Raw genomic sequence first — 12,161 nt, 5'->3', positions numbered from 1 at the left:
AGAGGTGGGCAGTTTCATGATTTGATCAGCAAGTCATACCCTGATTCACTCAGACCGGTGATGCCGAAGTATTACCCACATACTTGAGCATCCCTGTTAACTAATGAACATGAACGACTGTATGTTTGACCACCTAGCAGCATCTAGCTCCAAACGTTGTGCTCCTTTTATGTGGCACTTGAGTGAAATGTCATATGTGTGCATGCAGCTCAAGCACAGATGGGTGCTTGCATCTATGTGCTTTTTTTTTGGAAGCGTATCAGGGAGATCTAATGATGTTGACAATTGTCCGCAATTAGAGACATAAATGTGGATGTGATTGTCCAATGTTTGACTCAATCATAGTTGGCAGCCCTCCTTACCTGTGGTGGACTGACTAAACCCATGGACAGCTGTCCAAAGCTTACTGGCTGTCCTTGATGTTTGAAAGTATGTGTTGTATGTCCATCCCCACCTGAGGCACAGGGTTAGGGTTATGAAATATGTGTACATAGGTGTGAGGATCCCAGTGTAGAAGACAGACATGTAATTCAAACATTATTTTGTTCCAACCTAGGATGCCCCCTCATGATTAGCTACTGCATACCATCCAGGAAATTCCATTTACAAATCACACGTCTTGTGGGCCTTGATTGTCATCCAGAAAACAGTCATTAGTTGGCCTGACACATGTGGAGTACTTGCAGCATTTGTTATATGACTAATAGCAGTACAATGATGCACAAATCATTCAAGTAGATGCACAACTTTTGGTGCATTGCTGTGCTGTTAGATAGTAGATGTGTAGGCTGTGTTGGCCTGTCATTCTTCAGGAACATTCTATGATCTGTACTGTGATTTGGACTGTATCAGCCATTTTTGAGGAAGTGTTACAATATCATCTGTAGATGTATCACACAATGATGCCACTAATATTTGGCTTTCTCTATTTTTACAGCTACCAACATGAATGCCCATGAGATCAGGGAATTCCAGAAGCGGGCAATGCATTACCGCCACATACTAGATGTGGAATCTGGGTTCCGCAATATGTCACAGCGTTATCTCCTTGAGAGAGCCACTGGGGTCGGAAGGTCATTTGCCCGAGGGGGGCCAGCCTTGCCCACAACATCCACCAGTACCACCATCACTAAAGCTCAGACCACAGTCGCCCAAAGGATGAGAGCCACTGTTGCAGGTCCCTCAACCTCATCTGCCGCAGGCCCACAGGCAGCAGCTCCTGCACCTCCCCCTCCAAGCACGGCACCGGCACCAGCAGTGGCATCAACCAGTGGAACACAGACAACCGCAGCTGCTGTGATAGACAATGCTGAATTTCAGACCATGAGACATGACATGCAATGGATGTTGCACAGGATGGACAGGCTGCAGTAGGAGGTGTCTCGCAATAGCAGGAGACTGCAGGGTATTAAGAAAATTCTGCAGAGGGCCAATTTGTGACTTTTGGATCCTCAGCCATGATTCCCTCCCCTCTTCCTCTTTCCTGGTTCTTATCTTTAGTGGGTTTAGGGGGCTTAGTGTTAGGTTAGAGTAGGCTGGTAGTTTAGTTAGTATAAGTGGGTTGGGGTGGAGGGGCTTATATTATTACATGTTTTTTTGTGGGTAGGGGATGATATTGGGGTTTATGTGTTTAAAAAAAAATACAAAAATATTTAATAAATATAAAAAAGTAAAAACCAAAAAATATATATTTGTTTAGGATAAGGTAGTATGTGTTTAGGTTAGTATATGTTGTCCTACATGTGTCCCGTCATATGAGGGGGATTCATGTTTAGAGTGTTTAGTTAAATGTGATAGGTAAGTTTAGCTTAGGGTAGTTAGGGCCAGTAGTGGGTAATGAGTAGTTAGGATAGGTTAGTTTAGTTAAGATGTTTCCCCGAGTTTTAGTCTCCTTTATTACTGTGAAATAAAGTTTTAGGTACTCCTTTACAGTATTTGTCATGTGCTTGGGGATCAGGGCCTTGCATGGGTGAACAGTGTCAATTTAGTATTTGCATTTGTGTCCCATTATGCATCAGAATCCCATTATTGATATGGTTATTTCAAATCCTAATGTGCTGTCATATTGGCAGCTACACCAAAGCTACTTCTCTATGCATCTGCCATCCATTGCACCCACCATTCAAGTTTACTATGGTTCCCAATGTGTTGTGAAGTTTGGATGTGTTTTTAAATCTGTCATCATTTGAGTCCTGAATTTGAATCTTGGGCACTATGGCATGTCTGCCTGAAGCCTGATGTTCATGTGAATCCTGATAAGGTGAGTGATGGTATAATCTTATGTAGTATTGTATACATAACTCACAGCTATCATTTCTTACATTGTACTCCCAGGTTACATATTTGTCCATACACTCATACACATCCATATTTGTCCATACACTCATACACATCCATTCCTGCTGTATGGTGTGTGCGTGTGATGAAAGTTTATAGTCAGATGTCACATACATAAAGATTGTCTTGAAGGGAATGTTGGCCACATTGAGTTTCAGCTTCTACGTACCTTGAAGCAGACTTTTTCTGTCCTACACAGCATTATACTGTTTGTTTTCATTTCACTGAAATAAGCCCCAGGAAGCGTAGATGATGATACAATCCAGACCACAGTGCATATTTATCAGCCCACATTCTTTCTACACAGTTGTATTGACATTCTGTGGCCATTAACATGTGACATACATCACTAATCTCCTAGCCAGTTGATGTGTCACATTACACAGAGATAAAGTGGTTATGTAAGTGCTATTTATTTTAAAGTGCTTGTGACAGGCTCTACGGTATAAACCAGACGGGAAACGGCGTAATATAGTAAGTAAATATAGAGTTTATTGAAAGTAGGTCTTTCTTTACTCTTAGGATTCTTTCTATAGGTTTTCATAAATGGTAAGTATCTGCAAAGTCTATGGTTTGTAATCCTTCTCTCTCAAATCTTGTCGTTCTTTCCCCGTTCCTTCCTTAGGTCAACGTCTTCAGGAAACGCGAGTGGCTCCCGGGAGAATACCGGCAAGAAAACAGAAGAAATACCCCACGGTAAGTATTTAAGTCATTTCCTGGGGTTTATCATTAAGTAGGAAAAAAGGGGAAGGGCAAGTGGGGTGAAGAGGAGAAGAGTGTATGACACCCGTGCACCATGCAAACAACCAATGTGCTGTTGTTTTACAAACAAACAGTGCTACCAAGCTTGAGGGGACAGACAGGCTCCCTTCTTATATAGAGACCTTCCCTTTTTGTTCCCCTCCCTCCTCCTCCCTCTCAACCCTCCCAGCTCCCTTCCCCTGTGGGTTTTCCCTTTTCTTATCTGTTCCTCCGAAAAGGAACCGTACCTTGGCAAGCCACGACCCTCCTGGGTCGTGGCTGGATTGTAAGCTCCTCGTCTCTGTTGCTACGTTTGGGAAATTCTCCTTCTCCCCTCTGTAGTCTCCGGATCCGCTCTCTGGGTCCTGCGTGGTCCGCTCCTGGCCGTCGTCACTCGTTTCCCTTCTCTGTGCTTCCGAGGTCCGGCTCCTCTCCTCCTTGCCGCCGTCCGTCTTTTCCGGCGTCTGCTCACCTTTTCTCCCTGTCGTGTCCCGGAAGAGCTGATGCGTTTCCCGGGAAACAGGGAAACGCCCCCAGGATGCCGCGGCCGTTTCCACAGGAACGGCTGAACGTGGAAGTGACGTGTCGGGGCTCTCCGACACGTCACCAGCTGGTCCATCGGGAGGCGAGATCGGGAGCGCCCGATCACAGTGCTTTAGTGCAATAATTACATAGTCCATGATTGTGATTCCATTAGTGTGACGCCTTCTATTGTGATGCAACACAAGTGCAATGGAACATGTCATTGGACATGCTGGGGTGAAGTGTCATACACTGCAGTGGAACGTGATTTTCCAATGAGGCAGTGAGAGACAATCACAAGGCATAGTGTAAAGGTAAACAGTGTGCTGGAGAATAATGCATGTGTGCAACTGTAGCAAGACTAGCTTGTTAACAAGCACAGGACATAGTAAATCAGTGCCCATGTGGCATGGACTAGGGCTACCGGGTACTCCTACGGGTGAAGGTGATCTGTTCCACGTCTTCATCTTCTGATGTGTGTGTCATCTTCTCTGCCCTTGGTTGTGGTGGGCTTGAAGGGGCAACACACACTTCAGTGTTTGAAGACGTAGAGTCTGAATTCCCGGTAGCTGCCAATTGTGGGGCTATTAAGGGCATTACTGGATCAAGGAGGAGTTGCTGGTTCTTGAGTATAGCAGCTACATCAGTGTGGTAGGCAGCCAGGTCAGCCCTGAGGGGGTCATAATTGCATTCATGCACACAGTGAAAGGTTTGAGATGCCAGGTGGAGTCCTTGCAGGATAGATGGTAGCGCTTGTATGACTGCTGCCTGTTCTGCAGATGACATCATGCATGTGCACATCCCCTCAAGGCTGGCTGCCATCTTTTGAATCCCCACCCGCACCTCCTTGGCCAGCTCCCGCTGTACTCCGACCACTGTCCTCTCAAAAGTGGTACAGTGTCCTCAGAGTCCTCAGCTGAGTTGGAGCTGGCAGGTCGTACTATTGGGTTGGTGGGTGGGTCCTCTGTGATGGCTGCTACTTCTGGGCTCCTCCTTGCCGCTGAAGGTGGGGTCTGGAGGGTTCCAAGGACATCTTGGAGGGTCTGCTGGCTAATGTTTGTCAGCTCTTCATCCATGTCATCAGGGAAGTCCAGGATGGGCATATCCCCAGCGGAGCCATCGTCCTCTGCAATGAGATATTGTACAATTAGTGTGTCTGTGTTGTGGCAGTTGTGATGTGACGTTCCTGACTTCCTATTAGTGGAACATTGTAATATTGGTTCCTGTTCATTGGTCCTGTAATTAATATTAGCATTCTCAAAGGCCTATGCCCTACCTGCATGTCACATGTAGTGTGGGCAGTTTGGGGATTTGTTTGCGTCACATCTTCTAGGTGTAGGTTCTGTCCAAATTGTATGTTGCCACCTTCTTGTCCTACTCAACCCTCCGTCTACTTCCATTATCATGGTGAGGCCTTGCAATAGCTGTGGGTGTTCTGATGCCACTTGCACCACACTTAACAATCTGGAACTGACCCAGTCTCAGATATTTCACATACGCCTATACGTTGATGAGACCTAGCATATACTATGTATTGCATTGGCATGGCACGATACAGGTTTCAGGATTGGTAGTGTTTAATGCTGATGTTGGGGAATGTGTGCTACATTGGATTGCAGTGATTGTCCTGGCAGTGTCCTGGCAGTGTGCCATTTCCTCTTATGACTCTGCAGGTGTGTTTAACTAGCTAGACACATATGTCCTCCCTCTCATTGCTGTTGTCTTAGCAGTATGACAGTTGGGATTTTGCAAGGTGGCATTGCAGCTATTGTAACACAGGCACGGGTAGACCCTGAAATGTGCAGCATGGGGATGCCATTCCTGCTGTGTACTTCATAATGTAAGTAACAATACCTGATGTTTATTGCACCTATACACATGAGCATTTGACAGGATTTGCACTTTGTTAGGAATTACAGGGGGTTGGCATCCTGAACCCTCTATTTTGGGTGTGTTTGATCCATGGGCAGGTAACTGCCATTAGCTACTTGACCTGCACACACAGCACAGGTGGTAGTTGCAACTGTTGTCAATGGTAAATACCACTTGTGGATATGGCCTGAGACTGGAAATTGAGCCCTAGTTCATGAAGCGACAATACCAGCTGTTGTGTGACAGCAGGCCAGTTTTACGTTATACCCTACCCTCCTTGACTGGCTTTGCCTTTCCATCATCCTTGGAATGGCAGAGTACCTCCATGCAAAGGATGTTGGTGTAGTGTTGAGCTGTGCCCCAGGTTTACCCTGCACAGCACATGCACCCGTGCCGTGCCCCTTTGGCCTTTACACTACCTGATTTCATGGCTGACATGCATTGTGTAGTAGGTATGTCCCCCACCCTGCTTACAGTTAACAATTAGCCATTTTTGTCCCCCATGCAACTTACCCTGCATCTGTGTGGTTTCCTGGAAGTCTGTGCTGTCCTCTCCTTGAATTTTTGCACGAGAACTTTTTGAAGGTGCTTTCAATAATCTTGGTTTCCATAAAGCAACAATGCACTTTGTTTATGTGTTACATTCTAGACAAAATCTATACAATTTTATATGTTGATGCTACTTATAAGAATTGTATTGTATTTTACCTGACTGATACATTTCAACTGTTTTCTTTTACTTATGTTTTATGGCTCTTGTATCCAAACTAACCAGATTGATTGGTATATTAACATTCAGTACCTTTTGGCAGGGTAATGGTAACATTGAAAAATATATATTTCCGTTATAGTTAATTCCAATATCACTTCGACATAAAATTAGATTTTTATTAAATATAAAGAACAAGTCTATGAATTGAGGGGCATATTTATACTCTGTTTGCGCCGGATTTGCGTTGTTTTTTTTTACGCAAATCCGATGCAAAACTAACTCCATATTTATACTTTGGCATTAGACCCGTCTAGCGCCAAAGATCTTGGAGTTTGCGTCATTTTTTAGCGTGGACACCTTCCTTGCGTTAATGATATGCAAGGTAGGCGTTCCCTTCTAAAAAATGACTCCGAGGCATGTGCGCCGTATTTACACTCCCGGGCAAAAATGACGCCCGGGAGTGGGCGGATCAAAAAAAATGACGTCCAGCCGCTTTTGCGTCATTTTTTAACGCCTGGTCAGGGCAGGCGTTAAGGGACCTGCGGGCTTGGAAGGAGCCCAGAGGTGCCCTCCCATGCACCCAGGGACACCCCCTGCCACCATTACCCACCCCAGGAGGATGCCCAAGGATGGAGGGACCCATCCCAGGGAACTTAAGGTAAGTTCAGGTAAGTATTTTTTATTTTATTTTTTGTGGCATAGGGGGGCCTGATTTGTGCCCCCCTACATGCCACTATGCCCAATGACCATGCCCAGGGGACATAAGTCCCCTGGGCATGGCCATTGGGCAAGGGGGCATGACTCCTGTCTTTGCTAAGACAGGAGTCATTTCAATGGGGGTTGGGAGTAAAAAAAAATGGCGCTAATCGGGTTGAGGCAAAAATTTTGCCTCAGCCTGACTTGCCCCATTTTTTGACGCCCAAGCTCCATTTTCCCCTACGCCGGCGCTGCCTGGTGTAAGTCATTTTCTTTTACGCACACCAGGCAGCTCCGCCGGCTAACGTCATTCCATAAATAAGGCGCCCGCATGGCGCTTTGGAATGGCGTTAATCGGCGTTAAATTTTTTGACGCACAACTGCGTTGGCGCAGTTGTGCGCCAAAAAGTATAAATATGGGCCTGAGTCTTTAGCTGGTACAGGTCAAAAGTTATAGATTAAAGTGCATAATCTATTCTTTAACTTTTCCCATGTGCCAGCTATAGCCTGGCCAGTGGAAATGCCAATTTGGGGATAATCTATGGGGAACATGCCATTTCTAATGTCACATATGTTCCACTCTTAAATATTATTTACCCTACTTTATACGCAGCACGGTTTTGCTTAGGAATGACTTACTTAATATTTAAATTCAGGATTTCTTACCTGTCAAATGGCTGTTTGTGACAAGGCAGTCTGTGCAGTATGACTCAAGTTGATGCTGCTAAGCTAGAAATGGTAGGCCTGAAGCCATGTCCACTCTGTGAATGGCACATAGTTGCAGCAGTTCAAAGGTGGCATTTAACTTCGAGGATCTGGGTATATTTTCCAAACTGTATACTAGGAACTTATAGACAAGTTATGGAAAATCCAATTTAATCATGTTTAAAGGTGGAGTACATGCACTTTTCTACAGTTTAGCAGGGGTAACAGGGCACAGAGTTCTATGTCCAGAAAAAATGGAATCAGAAAAAAAGAAAAGAATCTGGGAAGACCACACAGAAAATGCAGTTTTTCTATAATACAGAACTGTATATAAAACCATCTGTAATCATTTTTAAAGTGGCCTTCTGAATTTGGTTACTTAAGTGATTACCCAGAGATCATTAAGGCACCTCTAGGACACTTTATAAAGTACTAGTTATCTTCTCATACTTTCTGTTTAAAGTATGTACTGTTATACATACAAAAATATAATAGCTTTAAGTGATTTTCCTAATTTTTAAACAGACTAGGACATTAAATACTGGTCATGACAGTTAAACAACAGCCACCTTGGCAACCTTACAAAGACAACATTAGAATGGAGACAACAGTCATTTTCCTAATGGTTATACCAATTTTTTGGTGAAGTCACAATGAAAAATGATAGTTGAGATGTACAAAGTCTTGCCAGGACATCTTTGCATCCCAAATGCAGGACAAGTAATGCATCTACTGATGTATTTTGATGCAAACCCAAATTTAATAATGGCATTAGATCTGGGTTTGGATCAAAATGGCATGCATACCTGGGAGACGCGTAGCAAGGGGAAATAGCTTTGCTCCTCCTCACTACTTCCTCTTTCTGCAGCACAGATAGAAAGAGAAATATACCTATAAGGATTGTTTTTGTGCAGGAAGTTAGCCCTTCCTGCTCAAAAAAATTCTTCCCAGAACACAAGTACCCTTGCGCTTTTGCACTAGGCAGCCACAAGTACTCCAACGCTAGTAGAGTCTAAAGTATACAAGTAAGTGTTGGATGAAATGCTTAACCCCTTGGGTGCCGGTGTCGGCCACTGGCCGAAGCCCGCACTACCTCCCTGGTGCGGGTCATGACCAGTGGCCGACACCAGGGAGGGGGTTAATAAAACCTCGGGTGCGTCGCACCCGAGGATTTTTTATTTTTTTGTTCCCTGGGAGACACTGAAGCTCTTCCGTGTCTCCGCCCGCCCCCCACCCACCCCTATGTGACGTCAGCACGCCGTTTCCTGGCCCCCGATCGCAGCATCGGGGGCCAGGAAACACCATTAGACACCAGGGATTTCACTTGGGGGGGGTCGGCCCCCTCGGAAAACGGGCCGCCCCCCCTGGGGAGCATATTTAAAAAAAAAAAAAGGTAGGTGCCCCCTGGGGAGGGGGACGGGGGATTGCGATCGCGCCCCCCCAGGGGCTTAATTTTATTTTTTACAAAAAAGAAAAATAAATGGACAGGGGGTCGCCCGTGGGCAGGGTGACCCCCTGTGGGGGCAATATATTTTTTTTGTTGTTGTAGGGTTTCCCTGGGGGCCATTTTGGCCCCCAAGGAAACCATAAAACAACTAAAAAAAATATAGATCTATATATATATATATATATATATATATATATATATATAGATCTATATATATATAGAAAAAATTCTGAAACCATTTGGTTTCGGTTTTTTCAGAGTAGGCAGTGGTCCATAGGACCACTGTCTGCTCTGAAAAAATATTTTTGTGGGCATTCACAAAGGGGAAGGGGTCCCATTGCGAACTTCAAGTGGATGGTAACTGCGAGTTGGTTTGCGACCGCTTTCGCGGTCACAAAGCAACTCTACATCGCGATGCGGTCGCAAATAGGAAGGGAACACCCCTTCCTATTTGCGAGTCGGAATCACATTTTGCGAGTCGGTACTGACTCGCAAAATGTGATTCTGCATCGAATTCAGCCTTTTGCGCCTCGCAAACTGCGTTTTTCACTGTTTGCGAGGCGCAAAAGGCTTGCTACATCTGGCCCTTAGTTTCTGCTACAAAAGGGTCAGACTTGTCTAGTGGCAGTTTTAGTGCCATAAAAAAGCGCAGAAGGTTTATATGCCTACTGCAAAGAGCAAATCTGTATTAAATGTAAATAGCTGAGTACATTAGTAAAGTCAGCCATTACCTGCGCTATAATACAAATGAAATGTATGTGCGGGGTGGAGGGCGGCTATGGAGAGATGAAGGGCACTTTTGCTGGGTGGTAATGAGGGAATCCAAGGAGGAGGGAGTGGGAGCACCAAAAATGATTGTTGGACTGGGCGCAGGAGGTGCTAAAGACTGTGACGAATGGTATGTGACAAGGTGTTTTTTGAGTGTCTTGAAAGAACGTGCTGATTGAGGGAAGAAGCACAGGTAAGGTGGCCTCTACTGTTGCACGTATCTCACCCACACCATCGATTTTGTGACTGTCTATGTAGGCTAGTGTTTTAGAGCAACAGTTTAGCCAATAAGAGAGATGGCATCTTGATGGATGACTACTGCCATCGCTCGGGTTATAGAGGACAGCTCTGACATAGGATCAGAGACTGAGACATTAGATACTGAGACAGCATCTGAGGGATAGGACAATGGCGCAGACTCTGGGAGTGATTTTTCTGTCGGAGGAGTCCCATTCGATAACTCCTCTTCCAGTAAATTATGAGGGAGGTGATGAGGACAGTCCTGCTGTCCCTTCGCAAGCAGTCTGTGCAACGTGGTAATAGTGGGTTAGACCAACCCAGAGAGTAGGTGAATGCGGCAGCAAGCAGAGAGAGAGAGTGCTCTTTTGGGAGCTCCCCAATTTAGTTCAGCCCCAAATTCCACCGCCCAAATCGTATTGTGGAGACATCAAAATTATCTATCGCAAAACAAACTGGTTTTGTAAGGCAGGCACCTGTGTTTTTGGTCCTGGGTTCGGTGGCCATATAGAGAAACACACTAAACCCAAACATTTCTGGAAACTAGACATTCGGGGGAGTCCACAGAGGTGTGACTTGTGTGGATTCCCCAAAGGTTTCTTACCCAGAATACTCTGCAAAGCTGAAATGTTGATTATAAACTCTATTTTTCTCGCATTTCTGTCACACAAACTACAGGAATATGCTGGGATCCACAAAATTCCTACCACCCAGTGATTCCTCACCTGTCCTGATAAAAGCACTACCCCACTTGAGTGCCTACACCTAGTGCCTGCGTCAGGAATGGATCACCCCAGGGTCAAGAGCTGCCTCATGTAAGGACCAACATTGACCGTTGTGTGATCTATTCCTGTCGCGGGCACCAGGCCTACCCACACAAGTGAGGTACCATTTTTATCGGGAGACTTGGGGGAACGCTGGGTAGAAGGAAATTTGTGGCTTCTCTCAGATTCCAGAACTTCCTGTCACCGAAATGTGAGGAAAATTTGTTTTTTTAGCCAAATTTTGAGGTTTGCAAAGGATTCTGGGTAACAGAACCTGGTCAGAGCCCCACAAGTCACCCCATCTTGGATTCCCCTAGGTCTCTAGTTTTAAAAAATGCACAGGTTTGGTAGGTTTCCCTAGGTGCCGGCTGAGCTAGAGGCCAAAATCTACAGGTAGGCACTTTGCAAAAAACACCTCTGTTTTCTGTGAAAAAATGTGACGTGTCCACGTTGTGTTTTGGGCCATTTCCATTCGGGGCGCTAGGCCTACCCACGCAAGTGAGGCACCATTTCTATCAGGAGACTTGGGGGAACGCTCAGTGGAAGGAAATTTGTGGCTCCTCTCAGATTCCAGAACTTTCTGTCACCGAAATGTGAGGAAAATGTGTTTTTTTTTTCCAAATTTTGAGGTTTGCAAAGGATTCTGGGTAACAGAACCTGGTCAGAGCCCTGCAAGTCACCCCATCTTGGATTCCCCTAGGTCTCTAGTTTTCAAAAATGCGCTGGTTTGCTAGGTTTCCCTAGGTGCCGGCCGAGCTAGAAGCCAAAATCCACAGGTATGCACTTTGTAAAAAACACCTCTGTTTTCTTTGAAAAAATGTGATGTGTCCACGTTGTGTTTTGGGACATTTCCATTTGTGGGCGCTAGGCCTACCCACGCAAGTGAGGTACCATTTTTATCGGGAGACTTGGGGGAACGCTGGGTGGAAGGAAATTTGTGCCTCCTCTCAGATTCCAGAACTTTCTGTCACCGAAATGTGAGGAAAATGTTTTTTTTTTAGCCAAATGTTTAGGGTTTGCAAAGGAATCTGGGTAACAGAACCTGGTCAGAGCCCCACAATCACCCCATCTTGGATTCCCCTGGGTCTCTACTTTTCAAAAATGCGCTGGTTTGCTAGGTTTCCCTAGGTGCCGGCCGAGCTAGAAGCCAAAATCCACAGGTATGCACTTTGTAAAAAACACCTCTGTTTTCTTTGAAAAAATGTGATGTGTCCACGTTGTGTTTTGGGACATTTCCATTTTTGGGCGCTAGGCCTACCCACGCAAGTGAGGTACCATTTTTATCGGGAGACTTGGGGGAACGCTGGGTGGAAGGAAATTTGTGCCTCCTGTCAGATTCCAGAACTTTCTGTCACCGAAA

This window comes from Pleurodeles waltl, chromosome 5 (assembly GCF_031143425.1).
Source record: "Pleurodeles waltl isolate 20211129_DDA chromosome 5, aPleWal1.hap1.20221129, whole genome shotgun sequence".
NCBI lineage: Eukaryota > Metazoa > Chordata > Amphibia > Caudata > Salamandridae > Pleurodeles > Pleurodeles waltl.
Note: the sequence above shows the minus strand (reverse complement) of the source record.